General features: G+C 31.0%; 2 long non-coding RNA genes across 2 annotated transcripts; both read left to right on the top strand.

The window, feature by feature from the left end:
* Nucleotides 1–2,020: 2,020 nt before the first annotated feature.
* On the top strand, nucleotides 2,021–3,594 carry LOC143048938 (uncharacterized). The gene is made up of 2 exons (XR_012969947.1): nucleotides 2,021–2,565; nucleotides 3,235–3,594. It is a non-coding gene; the product is annotated as an uncharacterized LOC143048938 (long non-coding RNA).
* A 12,736-nt stretch (nucleotides 3,595–16,330) lies between these two features.
* LOC143048937 (uncharacterized) lies at nucleotides 16,331–18,221 on the top strand. The gene is made up of 2 exons (XR_012969946.1): nucleotides 16,331–16,748; nucleotides 17,767–18,221. It is a non-coding gene; the product is annotated as an uncharacterized LOC143048937 (long non-coding RNA).
* The last annotated feature ends 7,009 nt before the right edge of the window (nucleotides 18,222–25,230 follow it).

Genomic DNA, 25,230 nt, shown 5'->3' with positions numbered 1-25,230 from the left:
AGTAGTAGTAGTAGTAGTAGTAGTAGTAGTAGTAGTAGTCTTAGTAGTAGTTGTTGTAGCTGTAGTTGAAGTAGTAGTAGTAGTAGTAGTAGTAGTAGTAGTAGTAGTAGTAGTAGTAGTATTAGTCTTAGTAGTAGTTGTAGCTGTAGTTGACGAAGTAGTAGTAGTAGTAGTAGTAGGAGGAGGAGCAGAAGTAGTAGTAGTAGAATTTTTAAGTAACTTTCTATAACTACTTCAATACTGGTACTACTAATTATACTTCTTTTACTACCTGTACTTTTTATTTCTACCACATCTATTCTACTATTAAATCTACTACATCTGCTCACAGTTGATTTATTGTCCTACTTTTTCTACAACTGGTACTAATGTTTTACAACTGCTACCAATTTTTCTACTACAGGTACTACTTCTATTATTTCAAGTAACTACTACTACTTCTGCTACAACTCCTACTGTTTCTACTTCTATAACTTCTTCTTCTACTTCTGCTAATTCATCATATACTTCTTCTAATTCTTTTCCTACTACTACTATTTTTTTTTTCTGACAATGGGACTATGTCTTCTACAAAAACTGCAAACAAAAAAATGTATGTCCCATTCCTGGTTTTTCTACTAGTACTACTGATAATACTTCTGCTACAACTGTTTTAACTGTTCCTTGTAGAATTATTATTACTTATACAACTACTTCAACTTCGTATTATACTTCGTCTACTTACTGTTATTACTACATTTACTACTTCTACTACAGCTGCTTCCATATTTTCTTCTCCTATTACTACTGCTACTGCTTTTATTACTAGTTCTTTAAATACTATTTCAATTATTTGTTCTTAATACTGCAGCAACTAATTTAGGAACTTTTACGACTAAAACTACTTCTACTACTTTTGCGATTCATATTACTTGAGGAATAACAGTACTGTAGTTGAAGAGTTGCCACCGTCAATTGTAGATTTGACGGTCACAAATGCAGTTTTACTGGCAACTCTTCAACTACAGTACTGTTATTCCGATTCTAATGCATTACAAAAAGAAATAATACGATTAAACTTGATAAAATGTCTAAATTTGACAAATAATAAAAAAACGCGAAACATTATATATGATTTTGGCGCAAAGACGTCATGGACAAACGTGACGTCATACAAATGAAAACTTACAAACTGGAGGATATTACGTTACCTGTACGATTCAAATTCGGATAAAATTACATTAAAACGGCGAATTCGAGGTAGGTGTTGTTATAATTTCTATTATATAGCAGTATTCGAACATTTGTTGATTCAATCAATTCAAAATGGCGAGTCCCTCCTTAGTTACGTCTGGTCAACTGTGGATATGACGGCAACTTTTAGCCAATGAAAAAAAAATGGTTACATAAAAATTGCATTAGAATACTACTTCTTCTATTTTTGTTACTACTTTTAGTATTGCTACTAATTTTTAGAAATGGAAATAGTAGAAACAGAAGTAAAAGTAATAGTAGCAGTAATATAATTCGAAGCAATAGTTATTCAATAAGTTATAGCAGTAGTAATACAAATAATAGAAATAGTATTAGAAGTACTAGTACTAGTAATAGTAATAAGAGTAGTTGTAATGTGTGCAACATTTCCTGAGACGGTCAATATATTTACCTTCATAAAAAACACTCAGCGCCAATTATTTGAAACCCAAGGATGTATAAGAACAAAAACAGTTGAAGAGCGGTAAAAAAGATTGAACAACAAAGATCATGAATATATCTTGCTCATTTTATAAGATAATATTAACGATTACATAAAAAAAACAAAAACCTTTTCAAGTTTAATACTTTACCACGCATATAAGCTTTTTACGCTTACCCCCTTACACCGCGCATACGCTTTTTACGCTTATCCCCTTCCCCCGCAACTACGCTTTCCTACGTTTTTCATGTATCTTGTCTTCAAACGTTAATGTAAAAATTTAACGTACAAATAAATGTTGTGACATTTAAAAATCAATAAATGAGACAAGTACCACTGCTTATCGTAGGAAATGGGCGGTCATTATACACTTAATCGATGAATATTCATGATATTCTCACATGTACACAAATGTATTAATAACAGACGACAATAACAAATATGGCGGCCTCCGGCAGGCCGAGTGTATGGGATGTTTAGGAACAAATTGTGTCTGGACCAGCCCTTCAAAAAATATCAGACGACGAAAGTATTGAAGGTGAGGATAACGGGAATGTATCTGATATAGATGAACCGTTGGTTAGCGAGGAGGAAGATGATATTGATGATGAAATCGTGTAGGATCAGGAGGATGGAAATGATGATACTGACATGCTGACATGAATGAGATAATATGGAGCGAGGCTAATCAAGATATAAGTGTTCGACAGTTTAACGAACGTACCGGACCTAAAGTATTATTGAATGCTGATGTTAGTGAACTGGCACAACCATGATTAGTAAACATGCCCAAGAGACCAACCTAAATGCAACACGCAAACAGCAGCTAGCCGGACGAAATGACACAAACTGGACGGAAACAGATTTTGCTGAAATGTCTGCATATTTAGGTAAGTGAAAACAATATCTGTACAAACTAACAATGGTTATACGTGTACGATTTATTGTAAGCTTGGTTGATAGTAAGAAAATTAAATTGAAATGCATAGTAAATTCCCTTTATTAAACTGATATACATTTGTATATACATGTACATGTGATGTATGCATTTTTATGCACTGTTTATGTACAGGCCTGTTATTCAGTGGTTGTCGTTTGTTGATGCGGTTCATAGGTATTTCTCCTTTCTCATGTTGTAGATAAGACTTTTGTTTTTTACATTTTTGGTTCCTTTAAATAGCTTGCTGTTTTGTGTACAAAATGTAAGCCTTGGCTCTATGTTGAAGGCTGTATGTTGACCTATAATTGTTTATTTTCTTTATTCATTGTGACTTGGATTGAGAGTTGTTTCATTGGCAATCAAACCACATGCTTTTATTTAAAATATTTATTGGTTTGTACATGCCTTTATACATGTCTGATATTTTAAAATTGTGTTTGCTTGTTACATGTATTTTTATATTTCTCAAAAGTAGAAGTAGGTTTAGCACAGAAATTTTACATGTCAAGATATGTATGTACAGCCTATATCCACATGTACATGATGTTTATTTAAAAGTGATATTAAAAGTAACATTTTTATGACAAAAAGTAAAAAGTGTATATTTTATCTTTTCTAGGAATCCTAATTCTAATAGGGATTATACAAGTTCCGGACTACAAGTTGTTATGGTCGACAAATAAATTCCTTGCAAATGGAGGTGTAAAAGAGGTCATGCCTGTAAAAAGATATGAAAAGCTGACACAGTATTTACATGTGAATGAGCCGGAGGCGGATTCTACTGACAAACTTGCCAGAATTAGGCCTCTATTAGACTCTGTTCTTGAAAGATGTCGAGTAGCTAAAAAAACGTTTACTCTTCCTTATAATCCATGTCATGATGATGTATTCGTGACTGGACATTAAGTAGCAAACAATCAATCAACTATGTTTTAATACGATTATTTTAGTTTAAATTAAAAATGTGTTATCCTTGCAATTGATCCTTTATAAATCAAAACATTTACTTAATATATATAGAATATATGTATAAATGAGATACTTTTAGCACATAAAACATATGTACTCACAGAATATAGTACTCGTTGTATACCAATTATTTTAGAGTGATATTACTGAAAGAGGGCAAAAAGATGTTACTGTTAAACAAATCACAAGACCACGGATCATTTAATGAATGGCTGTTATTTATTTTGAATTTATTGAACCATAAAATTAATTTTTGACTCTTCACATTGAATAATCCGCGAAGCGGATTATGTTAAATGTGAAGAGTCAACAAATTAATTTTATGGTTCAATAAATTTAAAATAAATTATTGCCATTCATTATAAATAAATTTCTATCAAAAATAAGGCTCAAAGATATATATAAATACGAATAACAACGTACACAGATGTTTGCGTATGAATACACAACGTTAGAGTGGGCGTGTTGCCATTAAAATGGTTATTTTAACCAATCAGAAGACAGTAAATTCACCAAATTTATTTATTACTAATTACCAGGCAAACTTTCATGGTGTTGATATTAATATTTGTGACCAACTTCGGTCAAAATATCCTGTTGGAAGAAGCTCAAAAAAGTGGTGGAAATTTCTTTTCTTCCTTTTCACTAATTTGTTTGTAATAAATGGCTTTGTATTGTATGACCATTTCAACCAAGTAAAAAAAAAAGAAAAAAAAAAGATACACCCAACTTGATTTCAGGATTAATTTGGTGGCACATTTAATGGCTACTCTTTCACTAAAAGGAGAGCCCCTCTCCCTATACCTCTAGCTAATGTAGAAAAGTAAACGCATAACAATACGCACATTAAAATTCAGTTCAAGAGAAGTCCGAGTCTGATGTCAGAAAAGGTAACCAAAGAAAATAAACAAAATGACAATAATACATAAATAACAACAGACTACTACAAATGTAGCAGTTAACTGACATGCCAGCTCCAGACTTCAATTAAACTGACTGAAAAATTATGATTTCATCATATGAACATCAGGCACAATCCTTCCCGTTAGGGGTTTAGTATCATACCATTTGTATATTTACTGTTAAATATTTGTGGTTTGTTTGGCACAGTAATCAATGAGTTTGAACTTTATAAATCTCAAAGGATTTTTTTTTTTTATTTTATATCTTTGTATTAATATTAAATCTAGTAGACAAAAATATTCTATTCCATTCTATTCTATATAAATTTAATGACTATAATTGTTTGTCCACTTTTGATGATATACATGTGTAATTGATTTTTCTGTGAAGCAGATAAAAAATTATAACTGCATTAAATACATGTATCAATTGCAGTAAGCTTATTTCTTTTATAAAATTGTCTTCAGTTTATCTTTGGAGAAAAAACTTTAACTGACATAAACAGTAACCATGATTTAACTGCTTGGTTAAATTTGCAATTGATTTAGGTTTTTTCAAAGTGCTGGTAATATTTCATTGCATGTGTGGGATCGAAATAGACCGACGTTTTTTGATGAAATTCTTTTGATTATTCCCCTTTGTTCACTATGACAACGGCATTTTCAAGACGTTATCAAAAATCTGATTTCTCTTTAAATTAGCCGTAGAACACGTACAGTTATTTAATCAATTGACATAAAGTACGATTTTATATCAGAAGTTTTCAATTAAGATAGCCATGTTGTCTAATAAATTCGGTAACATACATTTCCAAACAAAACACCGACGCAATCGACATTCGTCAAAATTGACAAAAAAATGATACAGAAAACAACTTTACACCACGATTATCCACCGTATTTAAGCCCACAAGGTATAAAAATATAGTTTAAATAAATGTTATTCGTATCTCTATGCATGGAACTTATTTTTTCTGTCCATAATGAGGTTTTTCTAGTCAAGACAGATGCCGAGACATGGGGATCAATTAGTTGAAAGTGCCCGACGTCAAAACGTGCCAATTAAATATAGCGTGCGGAAATGCGACGTTTTCAACCAAAATGCTCGAGGAGACGGTGAAATTAAACAAAATGGAAGAAAGGGGAAAGTGTTAAAAATTGACCCTCTCATACCAGACGAATAAGTTAAGAGGAATTGCATAAAACTTTTGATCAAATTTTTCATTTATGTTTTTGTTTTAAGACTATTTGTTTCCACTGTATATAGTCTTGGGGAAAAGTACATAGCACCTTAAGTGCTATGCAAATAGTATCATTTTTTCTGTGCTAAAGTTTTAATCTGGTTCAAGATTTAAAATGGTGCGTATGACTATTAAACTCGTGCACAGGACCTTCAAAATGTAGCACACAACTTCAAACCCGTATAGAGTAAGTCAAAATGTCTTTGAAAGTTATGCGCATTAAAGGCAAATATTCATAATTCATAAATCATACTCAGGAGTTTCCTAGTCGTGCACATTTGTTTTAAGTTATCGCGCATGAGTTTCAAAGTCGTGCGCACAATATTTCAAACTGGTGCGCACAAGATAAGATCTCCATCAAACGAAAATATTTATATGTACATGGCGTATAAAGGTCTCGCTCTGTAATAATGCATTCAAGGGCAATACGAAATTTCATAAATTCGTTGGCAAGAAATTGTACACGTGCGAGCACTAACAATTCAATTTTCTATATAATTTGTATCTCCAGCAGACACATCTCTTATAAAAATAGTTGATAAACATTGACACTTTTGATATACACCTTTGATATACATTTTATAAAGATCTTGCATTTGTACATAGAGGTAAAGAAAAATAATATGAAGCTTTGTGAATGATTGTGTAAAGGGTGCAAGAATATTTAAATCACCTCCGTGGCTTCAATAAATAGCAGAATCTGTTCCGTAAAAAATGTTTCATATATTTTATGGTCACTTTGAACCAATTGCATCTAGCATCTTTGCTTGTTTGTTTGTTAGTTTATTTTTTTTCTTTCTTTTTTTTTTTGGAAAAAGGGGGGGGGGGGTGTAATTGTAGCTTCGCTTCAAGATTTACAGGATCATCAATATATAGTATCTGCAGTTCAGGCTGTAGCAGTATTTGTAGCAATTTCTTTCGTAGTAAAATCGTCTGCTCTTATATTTCCATTGTCAGGCAACAAAGCACTAAAACTAACTGTCAAATGAATTGAATGTTTTAGGAAACTTTATACTTCCATTGTCAGGATACAACGCACTTTAACTATCAAATGAATTGAATGTTTAAATAAACTATATATTGCATTTTAATCAGGAAAACATGATGACCTTACACAGGTCATTATAGTATGCCTTGAAGCAAATTTCATTGAAACTTGATATCGTCCAGGTTGATTCTTCAAAACAAAGAGCTATCGTTCTGAAAGAAAATAAAACTTACTGTCATTCACGAAGAACTGCACAGTGAACTTTCAACGAAGGACAGACGAACTCATTCAATGTATGATCAGACTGAACCTCACCAACGTGAATCTGTAGACCATCTCATGTATGATAAGACTGACTCTCATCAAAGTGAATCTGTAGACCATCTCATGTATGATAAGACTGAACATCACCAAAGTGAATATGTAGGCAATCTCATGTATGATAAGACTTAACCTCACCAACGTGAATCTGTAGACCATCTCATGTATGATCAGACTGAACCTCACCAAAGTGATTCTGTAGACCATCTCATGTATGATAATACTGAACCTCACCAACGTGAATCTGTCGGCCATCACACTTATGATTAGACTGAACCTCACCATCGTGAATCTGAAGACCATCTCATGTATGATTAGACTGAACCTCACCAACGTGAATCTCTCGGCCATCTCATGTATGATAAGACTAAACCTCACCAACGTGAATTTTTAGACCATCTCATATATGATAAGACGAAACCTCACCAACGTGAATCTGTAGACCATCTCATGTATGATAAGACTGAACCGTACCAACGTGAATCTGTAGACCATCTCATGTATGATAAGACTGAACCTCACCAACGTAAATCTGTAGACCATCTCATGTATGATTAGATCAAATTTCCCAACGTGAATCTGTAGACCATCTCATGAATGATAAGACTGAACCTCACCAAAGTGGATCTCACCTCGTGTATGATTTCTGTTATGAATTTCTTCACTTGGTTTATACTGCATTGCTATAGAATTTACTTTTGTCGCTGAACGGTGGACTGGTTGTGATTCTATACTATACCATCACATAGATGAAAAATACCATATTGCGAAATAGCACTTTGTTGTCACAATGAACCATACATAAACAAATGATTGGTTAATGACATGGATTTTAGCTGAAAGACGTGATTTGATCGATGCAAGTATTAAGGAAATGACAATGACGTGATGTTACAAAAATACAGAAATAAACATAAACTATTTCATAATAATTATGCTTTTATAAGTACTTTGTATTTAAACATGTTAAATGTAAGACATACTTGATGCATATTATCAATTAACAACATGTGTTAAAAGATGATGTAAGTGATATTTTTTTTCATCTGAAATTTGTCCATCAATACATTTTTTTATTTGATTTGTCTCCCCTTAAGCATGTTAAGTATTTAAATTTCATTTCAATGTAGATGCAACTTCTTTGTGTTTTCAACCTGTATTTGATTAGAAATGTAATGTAAAGTAAATTATAAATGACAGTTTATGTTTAATGTCATTGTTGCTGAGAAGTATATATTTGATTACAAACTTGTTAGATGTTTATACTACACTATTGCAGATTTGACTTTTGTTGCTAAATGGTGGTCCGGCTGTGATTGTATACTGTACATGAAACACTTTGTTACGGAACACCTTGTTGTCACAATGAGGAGTGCATATTGAATTAACACAATTATTAATACAACAAATCATCTATGCCCCATGATGTCTTCGTATGGCAACATCAATACTAACATAACAGTTTTTAACAGTACACGTTAACATAACTATTCAGGTTTTTGTGCCTAGTCAGGAGCTTGTTTTAAATACATAAGAAGATGTTGTAGCATTGCCAATGAGACAACTATACATGGAAACACAACTGAGAGCGATTTTCACAAATGTTAGTATACAAGCAAATTACCTCACCAAGTAAAAGAAAAAATATCTGCAAAAAAATCAGATTGTACCTTATACCTTTCATATACTACAATCTTTAATGATAATACTATGATTGTTTGGTCTATTTTGTTTTAGAAATATTGCCTTGTGCAATCTACAGAAAACAACGCTACCCGTGCATATTTTGTTTGCCATTATATGAAACAATTATATAAAATAGACACATTGGTAAAAAGATAATTACATGAATACACACAAAAATAATATTTCATAAATTGAACCAATGCATATTGATTTGGCATAATATTAATCAATATCATATGTCATAGATACATGTTTAAAATAAAATGAATTTATAAATAGAATAATAAGCTTTATAAACTTAATTAAATTAATTGAATAAATTGTTTTATGAAAGCAAGAAAAGGTATGTTCAAAATAACCTAATTGAAAATATTGCATTTGCATCAAATTACTATATAAATAGATAAGACTGCCAAGTACGGATCTAGGATAGATCTCTCAAGATCTGTTATCATATAGAACTGTCTGAATCTGTCATATTTTAGAATTATCATGATATGTTATCTTCAAGAACAGTTTGTGACTATTCATAGTCGGAACAATCCAAAACAGTTCTAGGGTAAAACTGGTATTGTCAGAAACTGTTCTAAAGGGGTTCTAATCGACTGACATTTCTAGATTTCTAGAGCAGTTTTTTTGTTTTTTTACCGTTTCTGATAAATTTTGAGATTGATTAGAACTAATCACAATTGTTTCTCTGTATTTAAAAGTACATACACAACCTTTGGTTTATTGTTTTTTGTTTTTGGTATCAGCGTTTCTTATGAAAGTCAATTTGGAAGTGCTTCTTACGCATCAACAATAAAGGGATAAATTATGTGTATATTCATTTGATGTGTTTGAGCTTTGATTTTGACATTTGAGAAGGGGCTTTCTGTTTTAAATTTTCCTTGGAGTTCGGTATTTTTATGTGAATTTACCGTATAGGATATCTCAAGTTTATCAGATTTGTCATTTTAATTTAATAACGAAACACGTGAATTTAAAATATGTTCTATTTCTAACTTACGATAATGTATTCTGTTATGTTTATTTGCAATCTCAATTTGATTACATTTCATTTAACCCAATCTTTAATGAGACTTACTTTTCATGTTATACATACCAATATGTGTAGTTTAAAGCAAATATATTTGAGGTATAATACTCAATTTTATATAAAACCGGTTTTTAACGTTTGAACAAAGATTTTTTGAGAAAGCACAATATTTTTATCGCAAGTCAAACACAAATATATAGTATTAATTGTGTTCCCCAGATATTAGGTTCATTTATATCAATTATACAATTATGAGGAAATTCACTATGACATTCAGGATGTTTAATAGATAGTTGATTAGTTTGATCTGAGACTACTGCGTAATAGTAATCTCAGGTTTGGTATATCGGTTAATGAAGCATTTATCAAAGATAACGATGTTATGTTCTAATTTCAAGAAGATGATAATTACTTGTACATCCTTTTCCCTCCTGTTACACAATTCTAATACCTTCCAACTCCTACTTTCCTCGTAGATAATCTAACACTCTCAAAGGTTATCAAGAACATATCAAATATGACCTATTATGCTATTAAACTGTTCAATCAGATATTTATCATTCGTACCTTCGTTATTATATGTTTTCTTGTATGTAGGTCATGATAAGTAGTTACACATTGAATGCTTCCGATACTTGAGAAGAGATAATACTATTATGGTAAATTATATTAGACATCTGCATATAATTTTACATCTAATTATCATTTATCTAAAAGTTAAAATTAAAAACTGAACGAAAATTACAAGTAATATATTTATTGAATATGAATATATACTAGTATAAACAAATGCTTCAGATACATTATAATCAAACTATTATTTATTATAAAAGTATCGTTTGCATGCGTATTCGAATAATTGTAGGATACAATACATTTGCAAAAAAAAAAAAAAAATTCAGTATAGGCAAATGAAGAAAAAGAAACATATATTAAAAAATACAGTCTTTACTATCATTTTTTTTTTATAAAACCTAAGGTTATGTAGAGCATTCTTTGCGTTTTGTGACGAATCCTTGTATCGTCAATGTGTCAAGTTAGTCCACCTTTAATTTTTATATATCATGAGTCAATATGTCAATAATAATAGGAATCTTTATACTCCGATCTGAAACAATTTGATACCCATCTTGTGTTATCATTTTGCTTTTTATAAATATTATAAAAAGGTTCACCCTAGAAAAGTTTCTTACTTTGACGGATATGAATTTCTAAATTTAGACTGTGATAAAGAAAATTATAAAATTCATGAAGATTGATGAACGAGTGTGGCAGATTTCATAATAAAATATCAAGAATAAGAAATGAATGTAAGAAACTATCAACATTTATCAATTAACAATAGCAATTACATATTTATTGTGCAGTTTTGTAGGATAAATATGGGATTTGTGTCGGTGATTACCTCGCTGAAGTGTGTACATTTCAATATGAATTTAAAAGTGGTAGGCGTGACCTAACCCTATTCACGGTCAGTGACTTTATATCACATAGAAATATAAAATAAACTATAAAATTAGAACAGTCTGTGATAACTGGATTTTCTTGTAAGTCATATGATAAATACAAAGTATCGATTTGAAAGCCATATTTTTTTTAATTTACAGTTCTGCTATGAATCTATATTTTAAATCATTGTGAGGCGAAAATATTATATATGTATGTTATAAGGCTTTACTACTGCTTCTAAGATTTTCACAATTAATAGCAAAAAGTACAAGTTCTATGTTTTCCTTAAAATCATTAGAAAAGACAAATATCTAAAATTAGATTACACAGTCATCGTTACATTTTCATTGGGATTGTCTCTTTATACCAGTTTACAAGGCTTTATAGACATATAAGTAGATACACTTAAAATGCTTCCGGTACTTGCGTATCAATCAGACTTTTAAAGGCAAATTATTATAAAAAACTGCGTTACAGTTTACCTCTATATCCATTAATCTTTATCTGTGATGCATATTGTTGTTATCATTTAGGCATTATATATATATATATAGATATATAAAACAAGAAATAAATAAACAAAAATACTGAGTTTTATCAAATAAGGTAACTCAAATTCATGTATAATATTCAGAAAAGAAAGAAAGAAAACAAATGAGTAACATGAACTAAATCAATGTTTTAGATAACTACATAATTAGATAGAACTATCTAAAACGGTGGAAATATAGAACCCTATCGACTAGCTCTACGGAAGAACTATCAGGATTCGTTCAAAAGAAGATCTATTAAGATAAGTTCTCTAGGGTAGACCAATTACAATCGGATCTAGGATAGATTAACAGTAGTCAACAGTTATTCAAATTTTTACTCGACAAAAAAAAAAACACGACAGAATCACATCAGCTCCAGAAAAAAATTAGATCGGTGCGTCAAAATTGTAAGCATATATATCCCTGCTACGAATGCACCATCTGTATAAGATTTTATCAGTTCGTTCAGACTTCATGTAGAGCAGTAATACTATCGTGATTTTGGACATTGGCGGTTATCTGCATTTTTCCAGTAAATCATATTTTGAATACAAAGCATCAATTAATATATGGCAGTTATCAAGCAGTCCGTTTCTATGTATGTTGGCATTTGTTTTTGTTGCAGTTCATTGTTTCTTTTGTTCTGTTGTTTTCCTTTTATAGTTAATGTGTTCCCTTCAGTTTTAGTTTGTAACCCGAATTGGTTTTCGCTTAATCGATATTCTGTTTGATTGATATAATATTGATACATTTAAAAGAAAATAGATATGTATAGAATAGACAAAAAAAGAATAAAAACACAGTAATTAAGATCACTGAAATAACTTAAATTAAGAAATTAACTCAAATTAAGAAATTAACTCAAATTAAAAAAGAAATGGAAGAAAGAAATTAAAAACAAATTAAAAAGTACATTACTTAAAATATATTATATTACGTTATGGAACTGTCAAAAATTGTTCAAGTGATTTATCAGGAAATACTAATATAGAACAACTTCCACCTCTTCAAGTATTTTAAGTAAATACATTCTGAGTACTTCTAGCACTTGAGTAGTAATACAACGTTTAAAGACAAATTAGTATCGATTTATGCTTATCTTCGATTTATCTTATTGTTTTCATTAAAACACCGAATCACATTTACCAGCAGTATACCCATCTAATGTGAATGTATATAAGGACATGTTTTAGACATGCGTGAACTCTACTAGTTACTTTAACATCAACGTGTGTTCAGGAATTGTAATATTTCAATGAATGAAAGAAACCCCACACAAAACAAATATATTGGCAAATAAAGTTAAAGCATAGTATCTTCAAATATGCAGCGAAATACCAAAGATAAAATCACTTCATAACATATTCTCTACCAATACCTTTGTGTTTTAGTATGAACATGGAAACGGTGGAATATGCTAAAAGTAAAATTATAAAAAAATACCGAACTACAAGGAAAACTGAAATCGGAAAGTCCCTTATCAAATGGTAAAATCAAAAGCTCAGACATATAAAACGAATGGATAACAATTGTCATATTCCGAACTTGGTACAGGCATTTTCTTAAGCAGAAAATTGGGGATTAAACCTGGTTTTATAGCTTGTTAAATCTCTCAATTGTATGACAGTCGTATACAAAATTTTAATTATATTGACAACACCGTGTGAACAAAACAAACAGACATAATAGTTAAATTATAGTTAAATAGGGTTCATAAACACAGGTAACATAGATATTCATGAATATTTTATGTGAACAAATTTGAATGAATTTAAAACAAAATAGATAATAGAGAGAATAAGTAATACATGAAAATAATAAACAAATGTAATCAAATAAATGAAAAGAAGTTAAAAGATATATCTGAGAAAGAAAGAATGAATGAAAAAAAATAATACTTTAATGTACATGTATTAGAAAACTAAATACAAATAATAAGTTTCTCAGAAAAGGTTCTCGGGATAGATATCCAGGATATGTCATAAGATAGAACTGTTAAACATGTACTAGGTTAAAACTGCCCATTAACACAAACGGTACCGATTCTTCTGCACCAGATGCAAAGTTTGACAACCAATCAGAATCTTTTTAGTCATGCTCCAGACCAAACTATTTGAAAATCCAAAGCTTATTTAAACGATGAAGAACTACACACAAAAAACAATTATGACCAAAACCGGCCAAGGAAACAGAGCTTTGCATGAGGAGGATACATTCCTTAATCTAAAATATTTTGATATAATTTTGTAACAGCAAATTTTAATAGCACAACATCCGTATTTTAATGCGTATGGCTACTGGGCTGGTGACTATACGTCCATCGACAGAGGCAACGACGCAGTGGTAGTAATAGCATTAACGGTAACAACTTCTCTGCACCAGATGCGCATTTCAACACTCAATGTCTCTTCAGTGATGATCGAGAACAAAATGTTTGAAAATCTCAAGCTGTATAGGGAAAAGAAAATCCAAAGAGGTTAATGATCGAACTTCAGAATTTGTTATTAAAGTGACAGGATAACTATTACTTCAACAGTTTTGGAACAGTTCTGTTGACAGTTCCTGACAGTTTTTCCTGGCAATTCCTGACAGATATTAAGATTGCCTGAAAATAGTTCCAACTGAAACTCATTACATATACAATATTGGTTCTAACATGATATGATAATAATAATAGTATTTGTAATAGTAGTATTTGTAGTAGTAGTAATAGTTGTAGTAGTTGTAGTAGTAGTAATAGTTGTAGTAGTTGTAGTAGTTGTAGCTGTAGTTGAAGTTGTAGTAGTAGTAGTATAAGTAGTAGTAGTAGTACAAGTAGTATTATTATTATTATTATTAGTAGTAGTAGTAGTAGTAGTAGTAGTAGTAGTAGTAGTCTTAGTATTAGTTGTTGTAGCTGTTGTTGAAGTAGTAGTAGTAGTAGTAGTAGTAGTAGTAGTAGTAGTAGTCTTAGTAGTAGTAGTTGTTGTAGCTGTAGTTGAAGAAGTAGTAGTAGTATTAGTAGGAGGAGGAGCAGAAGTAGTAGTAGTAGAATTTTTAAGCAACTTTCTATAACTACTTCAATACTGGTACTACTAATTATACTTCTTCTACTACCTGTACTTTTTATTTCTACCACATCTATTCTACTATTAAATCTACTACATCTGCTCACAGTTGATTTATTGTCCTACTTTTTCTACAACTGGTACTAATGTTTTACAACTGCTACCAATTTTTCTACTACAGGTACTACTTCTATTATTTCAAGTAACTACTACTACTTCTGCTACAACTACTACTGTTTCTACTTCTATTACTTCTTCTTCTACTTCTGCTAATACATCATATACTTCTTCTGATTCTTTTCCTACTACTGCTATTTTTTTTTCTGACAATGAGACTATGTCTTCTACAAAAACTGCAAACAAAAAAATGTATGTCCCATTCCTGGTTTTTCTACTAGTACTACTGATAATACTTCTGCTACAACTGTTTTAACTGTTCCTTGTAGAATTATTATTACTTATACAACTACTTCAACTTCGTATTATACTTCGTCTACTTACTGTTATTACTACATTTACTACTTCTACTACAGCTGCTTCCATATTTTCTTCTTCTATTACTACTGCTACTGCTTTTATTACTAGTTCTTTAAATACTATTTCAATTATTTGTTCTTAATACTGCAGCAACTTATTAAGGAACTTTTACGACCAAAACTACTTCTACTACTTTTGCGATTCATATTACTTGAGGAATAACAGTACTGTAGTTGAAGAGTTGCCACCGTCAATTGTAGATTTGACGGTCACGAATGCAGTTTTACTGGCAACTCTTCAACTACAGTACTGTTATTCCGATTCTAATGCATTACAAAAAGAAATAATACGATCAAACTTGATAAAATGTCTAAATTTGACAAATAATAAAAAAACGCGAAACATTATATATGATTTTGGCGCAAAGACGTCATGGACAAACGTGACGTCATACAAATGAAAACTTACAAACTGGAGGATATTACGTTACCTGTACGATTCAAATTCGGATAAAATTACATTAAAACGGCGAATTCGAGGTAGGTGTTGTTATAATTTCTATTATATAGCAGTATTCGAACATTTGTTGATTCAATCAATTCAAAATGGCGGGTCCCTCCTTAGTTACGTCTGGTCAACTGTGGATATGACGTCAACTTTTAGCCAACGAAAAAAAATGGTTACATAAAAATTGAATTAGAATACTACTTCTTCTATTTCTGTTACTACTTTTAGTATTGCTACTAATTTTTAGAAATGGAAATAATAGAAACAGAAGTAAAAGTAATAGTAGCAGTAATATAATTCGAAGCAATAGTTATTCAATAAGTTATAGCAGTAGTAATACAAATAATAGAAATAGTATTAGAAGTACTAGTAATAGTGATAAGAGTAGTTGTAATGTGTGCAACATTTCCTGAGACGGTCAATATATTTACCTTCATAAAAAACACTCAGAGCCAATTATTTGAAACCCAAGGATGTATAAGAACAAAAACAGTTGAAAGATCATGAATATATCTTGCTCATTTGATGAGATAATATTAACGATTACATAAAAAAAACAAAAACCTTTTCAAGTTTAATACTTTACCACGCATATACGCTTTTTACGCTTACCCCCTTACACCGCGCATACGCTTTTTACGCTTATCCCCTTCCCCCGCAACTACGCTTTCCTACGCTTTTCATGCATCTTGTCTTCAAAACGTTAATGTAAAAATTTAACGTACAAATAAATGTTGTGACATTTAAAAATCAATAAATGAGACAAGTGCCAGTGCTTATCGTAGGAAATGGGCGGTCATTATACACTTAATCGATGAATATTCATGATATTCTCACATGTACACAAATGTATTAATAACAGACGACAATAACAAATATGGCGGCCTCCGGCAGGTCGAGTGTATGGGATGTTTAGGAACAAATTGTGTCTGGACCAGCCCTTCAAAATATATCAGACGACGAAAGTATTGAAGGTGAGGATAACGGGAATGTATCTGATATAGATGAACCGTTGGATGGCGAGGAGGAAGATGATATTGATGATGAAATCGTGTAGGATCAGGAGGATGGAAATGATGATACTGACATGCTGACATGAATCAGATAATATGGAGCGAGGCTAATCAAGATATAAGTGTTCGACAGTTTAACGAACGTACCGGACCTAAAGTATTATTGAATGATGATGTTAGTGAACTGGCACAAACATGATTAGTAAACATGCCCAAGAGACCAATCTAAATGCAACACGCAAACAGCAGCTAGCCGGACGAAATGACACAAACTGAACGGAGACAGATTTTGCTGAAATGTCTGCATATTTAGGTAAGTGAAAACAATATCTGTACAAACTAACAATGGTTATACGTGTACGATTTATTGTAAGCTTGGTTGATAGTAAGAAAATTAAATTGAAATGCATAGTAAATTCCCTTTATTAAACTGATATACATTTGTATATACATGTACATGTGATGTATGCATTTTTATGCACTGTTTATGTACAGGCCTGTTATTCAGTGGTTGTCGTTTGTTGATGCGGTTCATAGGTGTTTCTCCTTTCTAATGTTGTAGATTTTTTGGTTTTTTACATTTTTGGTTCCTTTAAATAGCTTGCTGTTTTGTGTACAAAATGTAAGCCTTGGCTCTATGTTGAAGGCTGTATGTTGACCTATAATTGTTTATTTTTTTTATTCATTGTGACTTGGATTGAGAGTTGTTTCATTGGCAATCAAACCACATGCTTTTATTTAAAATATTTATTGGTTTGTACATGCCTTTATACATGTCTGATATTTTAAAATTGTGTTTGCTTGTTACATGTATTTTTATAATTCTCAAAAGTAGAAGTAGGTTTAACACAGAAATTTTACATGTCAAGATATGTATGTACAGCCTATATCCACATGTACATGATGTATATTTAAAAGTGATATTAAAAGTAACATTTTTATGACAAAAAGTAAAAAGTGTATATTTTATCTTTTCTAGGAATCCTAATTCTAATAGGGATTATACAAGTTCCGGACTACAAGTTGTTATGGTCGAAAAATAAATTCCTTGCAAATGGAGGTGTAAAAGAGGTCATGCCTGTAAAAAGATATGAAAAGCTGACACAGTATTTACATGTGAATGAGCCGGAGGCGGATTCTACTGACAAACTTGCCAGAATTAGGCCTCTATTAGACTCTGTTTTTGAAAGATGTCGAGTAGCTAAAAAAACGTTTACTCTTCCTTATAATCCATGTCATGATGATGTATTCGTGACTGGACATTAAGCAGCAAACAATCAATCAACTATGTTTTAATACGACTATTTTAGTTTAAATTAAAAATGTGTTATCCTTGCAATTGATCCTTTATAAATCAAAACATTTACTTAATATATACAGAATATATGTATAAATGAGATACCTTTAGCACATAAAACATATGTACTCACAGAATATATTACTTGTTGTATACCAATTATTTTAGAGTGATATTACTGAAAGGAGGCAAAAAGATGGTACTGTTGAACAAATCACAAGACCACGGATCATTTAATGAATGGCTGTTATTTATTTTGAATTTATTGAACCATAAAATTAATTTTTGACTCTTCACATTGAATAATCCGCGAAGCGGATTATGTTAAATGTGAAGAGTCAAAAATTAGTTTTATGGTTCAATAAATTTAAAATAAATTATTGCCATTCATTATGAATAAATTTCTATCAAAAATAAGGCTCAAAGATATATATTAATACGAATAACAACGTACACAGATGTTTGCGTATGATTATTTTAACCAATCGGAAGACAGTAAATTCACCAAATTTATTTATTACTAATTACCAGGCAAACTTTCATGGTGTTGATATTACTATTTGTGACCAACTTCGGTCAAAATATCCTGTTGGAAGAAGCTTCTTTTCTTCCTTTTCACTAATTTGTGTGTAATAAATGGCTTTGTATTGTATGACCATTTCAACCAAGTAAAAAAAAAAGAAAAAAAAGATACACCCAACTTGATTTAAGGATTAATTTGGTGGCACATTTAATCAATGGCTACTCTTTCACTAAAAGGAGAGCCCCTCTCCCTATACCTCTAGCTTATGTAGAAAAGTAAACGCATAACAATACGCACATTAAAATTCAGTTCAAGAGAAGTCCGAGTATGATGTCAGAAGATGTAACCAAAGAAAATAAACAAAATGACAATAATACATAAATAACAACAGACTACTACAAATGTAGCAGTTAACTGACATGCCAGCTCCAGACTTCAATTAAACTGACTGAAAGATTATGATTTCATCATATGAACATCAGGCACAATCCTTCCCGTTAGGGGTTTAGTATCATACCATTTGTATATTTACTGTTAAATATTTGTGGTTTGTTTGGCACAGTAATCAATCAGTTTGAACTTTATAAATCTCAAAGGATTTTTTTTTTATTTTATATCTTTGTATTAATATTATATCTAGTAGACAAAAATATTCTATTCCATTCTATTCTATATAAATTTAATGACTATAATTGTTTGTCCACTTTTGATGATATACATGTGTAATTGATTTTTCTGTGAAGCAGATAAAAAATTATAACTGCATTAAATACATGTATCAATCGCAGTAATCTTATTTCTTTTATAAAATTGTCTTCAGTTTATCTTTGGAGAAAAAACTTTAACTGACATAAACAGTAACCATGATTTAACTGCTTGGTTAAATTTGCAATTGATTTAGGTTTTTTCAATGTGCTGGTAATATTTCATTGCATATGAAGTTCTTTTGATTATTCCCCTTTGTTCACTATGACAACGGCATTTTCAAGACGTTATCAAAAATCTGATTTCTTTTTAAATTAGCCGTAGAACACGTATAGTTATTTGATCAATTGACATAAAGTACGATTTTATATCAGAAGTTTTCAATTAAGATATCCATGTTGTCTAATAAATTCGGTAACATACATTTCCAAACAAAACACCGACGCAATCGACATTCGTCAAAATTGACAAAAAAATGATACAGAAAACAACTTTACACCACGATTATTCGCCGTATTTAAGCCCACAAGGTATAAAAATATAGTTTAAATAAATGTTATTCGTATCTCTATGCATGGAACTTATTTTTTCTGTCCATAATGAGGTTTTTCTAGTCAAGGCAGATGCCAAGACATGGGGATCAATTAGTTGAAAGTGGCCGACGTCAAAACGTGCCAATTAAATATAGCGTGCGGAAATGCGACGTTTTCAACCAAAATGCTCGAGGAGACGGTGAAATTAAACAAAATGGAAAAAAGGGGGAAAGTGTTAAAAATTTACCCTCTCATACCAGACGAATAAGTTAAGAGGAATTGCATAAAACTTTTGATCAAATTTTTCATTTATGTTTTTGTTTTAAGACTATTTGTTTCCACTGTATATAGTCTAGGGGAAAAGTACATAGCACCTTAAGTGCTATGCAAATAGTATCATTTTTTCTGTGCTAAAGTTTTAATCTGGTTCAAGATTTAAAATGGTGCGTATGACTATTAAACTCGTGCACAGGACCTTCAAAATGTAGCACACAACTTCAAACCCGCATAGAGTAAGTCAAAATGTCTTTTAAAGTTATGCGCAATAAAGGCAAATATTCATAATTCATAAATCATACTCAGGAGTTTCCTAGTCGTGCACATTAGTTTTAAGTTATCGCGCATGAGTTTCAAAGTCGTGCGCACGATATTTCAAACTGGTGCACACAAGATAAGATCTCCATCAAACGAAAATATTTATATGTACATGGCGCATAAAGGTCTCGCTCTGTAATAATGCATTCAAGGGCAATACGAAATTTCATAAATTCGTTGGCAAGAAATTGTACACGTGCGAGCACTAACAATTCAATTTTCTATATAATTTGTATCTCCAGCAGACACATCTCTTATAAAAATAGTTGATAAACATTGACACTTTTGATATACACCTTTGATATACATTTTATAAAGATCTTGCGTTTGTACATACAGGTAAAGAAAAATAATATGAAGTTTTGTGAATGATTGTGTAAAGGGTGCAAGAATATTTAAATCACCTCCGTGGCTTCAATAAATAGCAGAATCTGTTCCGTAAATAATGTTTCATATCTTTTATGGTCACTTTGAACCAATTGCATCTAGCAGTCTTTGCATGTTTGTTTCTTAGTTTATTTTTTTTCTTTCTTTTTTTTTGGAAAAGGGGGGGGGGGGGTTGTTATTGTAGCTTCGCTTCAAGATTTACAGGATCATCAATATATAGTATCTGCAGTTCAGGCTGTAGCATTATTTGTAGCAATTTCTTTCGTAGTAAAATCGTCTGCTCTTATATTTCCATTGTCAGGCAACAAAGCACTAAAACTAACTGTCAACTTAATTGAATGTTTTAGGAAACTTTATATTTCCATTGTCAGGCAACAACGCACTTTAACTATCAAATGAATTGAATGTTTAAGTAAACTATATATTGCATTTTAATCAGGAAAAAATGATGACCTTACACAGGTCATTATAGTATGCCTTGAAGCAAATTTCATTGAAACTTGATATCGTCCAGGTTGATTCTTCAAAACAAAGAGCTATCGTTCTGAAAGAAAATAAAACTTACTGTCATTCACGAAGAACTGCACAGTGAACTTTCAACGAAGGACAGACGAACTCATTCAATGTATGATAAGACTGAACCTCACCAACGTGAATCTGTAGACCATCTCATGTACAATAAGACTGACTCTCATCAAAGTGAATCTGTAGACCATCTCATGTATGATCAGACTGAACCTCACCAAAGTGAATCTGAAGACCAGCTCATGTATGATAAGACTGAACCTCATCAACGTGAATCTGAAGACCATCTCATGTATGATCAGACTGAACATCACCAAAGTGAATATGTAGGCAATCTCATGTATGATAAGACTTAACCTCACCAACGTGAATCTGTAGACCATCTCATGTATGATCAGACTAAACCTCACCAAAGTGATTCTGTAGACCATCTCATGTATGATAGTACTGAACCTCACCAACGTGAATCTGTCGGCCATTACACTTATGATTAGACTGAACCTCACCATCGTGAATCTGTAGACCATCTCATGTATGATTAGACTGAACCTCACCAACGTGAATCTCTCGGCTATCTCATGTATGATAAGACTAAACCTCACCAACGTGAATCTTTAGACCATCTCATATATGATAAGACGAAACCTCACCAACGTGAATCTGTAGACCATCTCATGTATGATAAGACTGAACCGTACCAACGTGAATCTGTAGACCATCTCATGTATGATAAGACTGAACCTCACCAACGTAAATCTGTAGACCATCTCATGTATGATTAGACCAAATTTCCCAACGTGAATCTCTAGACCATCTCATGAATGATAAGACTGAACCTCACCAAAGTGGATCTCACCTCGTGTATGATTTCTGTTATGAATTTCTGCACTTGGTTTATACTGCATTGCTATAGAATTTACTTTTGTCGCTGAACGGTGGGCTGGTTGTGATTCTATACTATACCATCACATAGATGAAAAATACCATATTGCGAAAGAGCACTTTGTTGTCACAATGAACCATACATAAACAAATGATTGGTTAATGGCATGGATTTTAGCTGAAAGACGTGATTTGATCGATGCAAGTATTAAGAAAATGACAATGACGTCATGTTAAAAAAATACAGAAATAAACATAAACTATTTCATAATAATTATGCTTTTATAAGTACTTTGTATTTTAACATGTTAAATGTAAAACATACTTGATGCATATTATCAATTAACAACATGTGTTAAAAGATGATGTAAGTGATATTTTTTTCATCTGAAATTTGTCCATCAATACATTTTTTTATTTGATTTGTCTCCCCTTAAACATGTTAAGTATTTAAATTTCATTTCAATGTAGATGCAGCTTCTTTGTGTTTTCAACCTGTATTTGATTAGAAATGTAATGTAAAGTAAATTATAAATGACAGTTTATGTTTAATGTCATTGTTACTGAGAAGTATATATTTGATTACAAACTTGTTAGATGTTTATACTACACTATTACAGATTTGACTTTTGTTGCTAAATGGTGGTCCGGCTGTGATTGTATACTGTACATGAAACACTTTGTTACGGAACACCTTGTTGTCACAATGAGGAGTGCATCTTGAATTAACACAATTATTAATACAACAAATCATCTATGCCCCATGATGTCTTCGTATGGCAACATCAATACTAACATAACAGTTTTTAACAGTACACGTTAACATAACTATTCAGGTTTTTGTGCCTAGTCAGGAGCTTGTTTTAAATACATAAGAAGATGTTGTAGCATTGCCAATGAGACAACTATAAATGGAAACACAACTGAGAGCGATTTTCACAAATGTTAGTATACAAGCAAATTACCTCACCAAGTAAAAGAAAAAATATCTGCAAAAAAATCAGATTGTACCTTATACCTTTCATATACTACAATCTTTCATGATAATACTATGATTGTTTGGTCTACTTTGTTTTAGAAATATTGCCTTGTGCAATCTACAGAAAACAACGCTACCCGTGCATATGTTGTTTGCCATTATATAAAACAATTATATAAAATAGACACATTGCTAAAAAGATAAATACATGAATACACACAAAAAAAATATTTCATAAATTGAACCAATGCATATTGATTTGGCATAATATTAATCAATATCATATGTCATAGATACATTTTTAAAATAAAATAAATTTATAAATAGAATAATAAGCTTTATAAACTTAATTAAATTAATTGAATAAATTGTTTTATGAAAGCAAGAAAAGGTATGTTCAAAATAACCTAATTGAAAATATTGCATTTGCTTCAAATTACTATATATATATAGATAAGACTGCCAAGTACGGATCTAGGATAGATCTCTCAAGATCTGTTATCATATAGAACTGTCTGAATCTGTCATATTTTAGAATTATCATGATATGTTATCTTCAAGAACAGTTTGTGACTATTCATAGTCGGAACAATCCAAAACAGTTCTAGGGTAAAACTGGTATTGTCAGAAACTGTTCCAAAGGGGTTCTAATCGACTGACATTTCTAGAGCAGTTTTTTTTTTTTTTACCGTTTCTGATAAATTTTGAGATTGATTAGAACTAATCACAATTGTTTCTCTGTATTTAAAAGTACATACACAACCTTTGGTTTATTGTTTTTTGTTTTTGGTATCAGCGTTTCTTATGAAAGTCAATTTGGAAGTGCTTCTTACGCATCAACAATAAAGGGATAAATTATGTGTATATTCATTTGATGTGTTTGAGCTTTGATTTTGACATTTGAGAAGGGGCTTTCTGTTTTAAATTTTCCTTGGAGTTCGGTATTTTTGTATTATACCTTTTAGGTGAATTTACCGTATAGGATATCTCAAGTTTATCAGATTTGTTATTTTAATTTAATAACGAAACACGTGAATTTAAAATATGTTCTATTTCTAACTTACGATAATGTATTCTGTTATGTTTATTTGCAATCTCAATTTGATTACATTTCATTTAACCCAATCTTTAATGAGACTTACTTTTTATGTTATACATACCAATATGTGTAGTTTAAAGCAAATGTATTTGAGGTAATACTCAATTTTATATAAAACCGGTTTTTAACGTTTGAACAAAGATATTTTGAGAAAGCACAATATTTTTATCGCAAGTCAAACAAAAATATATAGTATTAATTGTGTTCTCCAGATATTAGGTTCATTTATATCAATTATACAATTATGAGGAAATTCACTATGACATTCATGATGTTTAATAGATAGTTGATTAGTTTGATCTGAGACTATTGTGTAATAGTAATCTTATGTTTTGTATATCGGTTAATGAAGCATTTATCAAAGATAACGATGTTATGGTCTAATTTCAAGAAGATGATAATTACTTGTACATCCGTTTCCCTCCTGTTACACAATTCTAATACCTTCCAACTCCTACTTTCCTCGTAGATAATCTAACACTCTCAAAGGTTATCAAGAACATATCAAATATGACCTATTATGCTATTAAACTGTTCAATCAGATATTTATCATTCGTACATTCGTTATTATATGTTTTCTTGTATGTAGGTTATGATAAGTAGTTGCACATTGAGTGCTTCCGATACTTGAGAAGAGATAATACTATTATGGTAAATTATATTAGACATCTGCATATAATTTTACATCTAATTATCATTTATCTAAAAGTTAAAATTAAAAACTGAACGAAAATTACAAGTAATATATTTATTGAATATGAATATATACTAGTATAAACAAATGCTTCAGATACATTATAATCAAACTATTATTTATTATAAAAGTATCGTTTGCATGCGTATTCGAATAATTGTAGGATAAAATACATTTGCAAAAAAAAAAAAAAATTCAGTATAGGCAAATAAAGAAAAAGAAAC

This window comes from Mytilus galloprovincialis, chromosome 10 (genome assembly GCF_965363235.1).
Source record: "Mytilus galloprovincialis chromosome 10, xbMytGall1.hap1.1, whole genome shotgun sequence".
Lineage (NCBI taxonomy): Eukaryota > Metazoa > Mollusca > Bivalvia > Mytilida > Mytilidae > Mytilus > Mytilus galloprovincialis.
The sequence above is the reverse complement of the archived record's forward strand: the minus strand, read 5'-3'. Positions and strand labels throughout refer to the sequence as shown.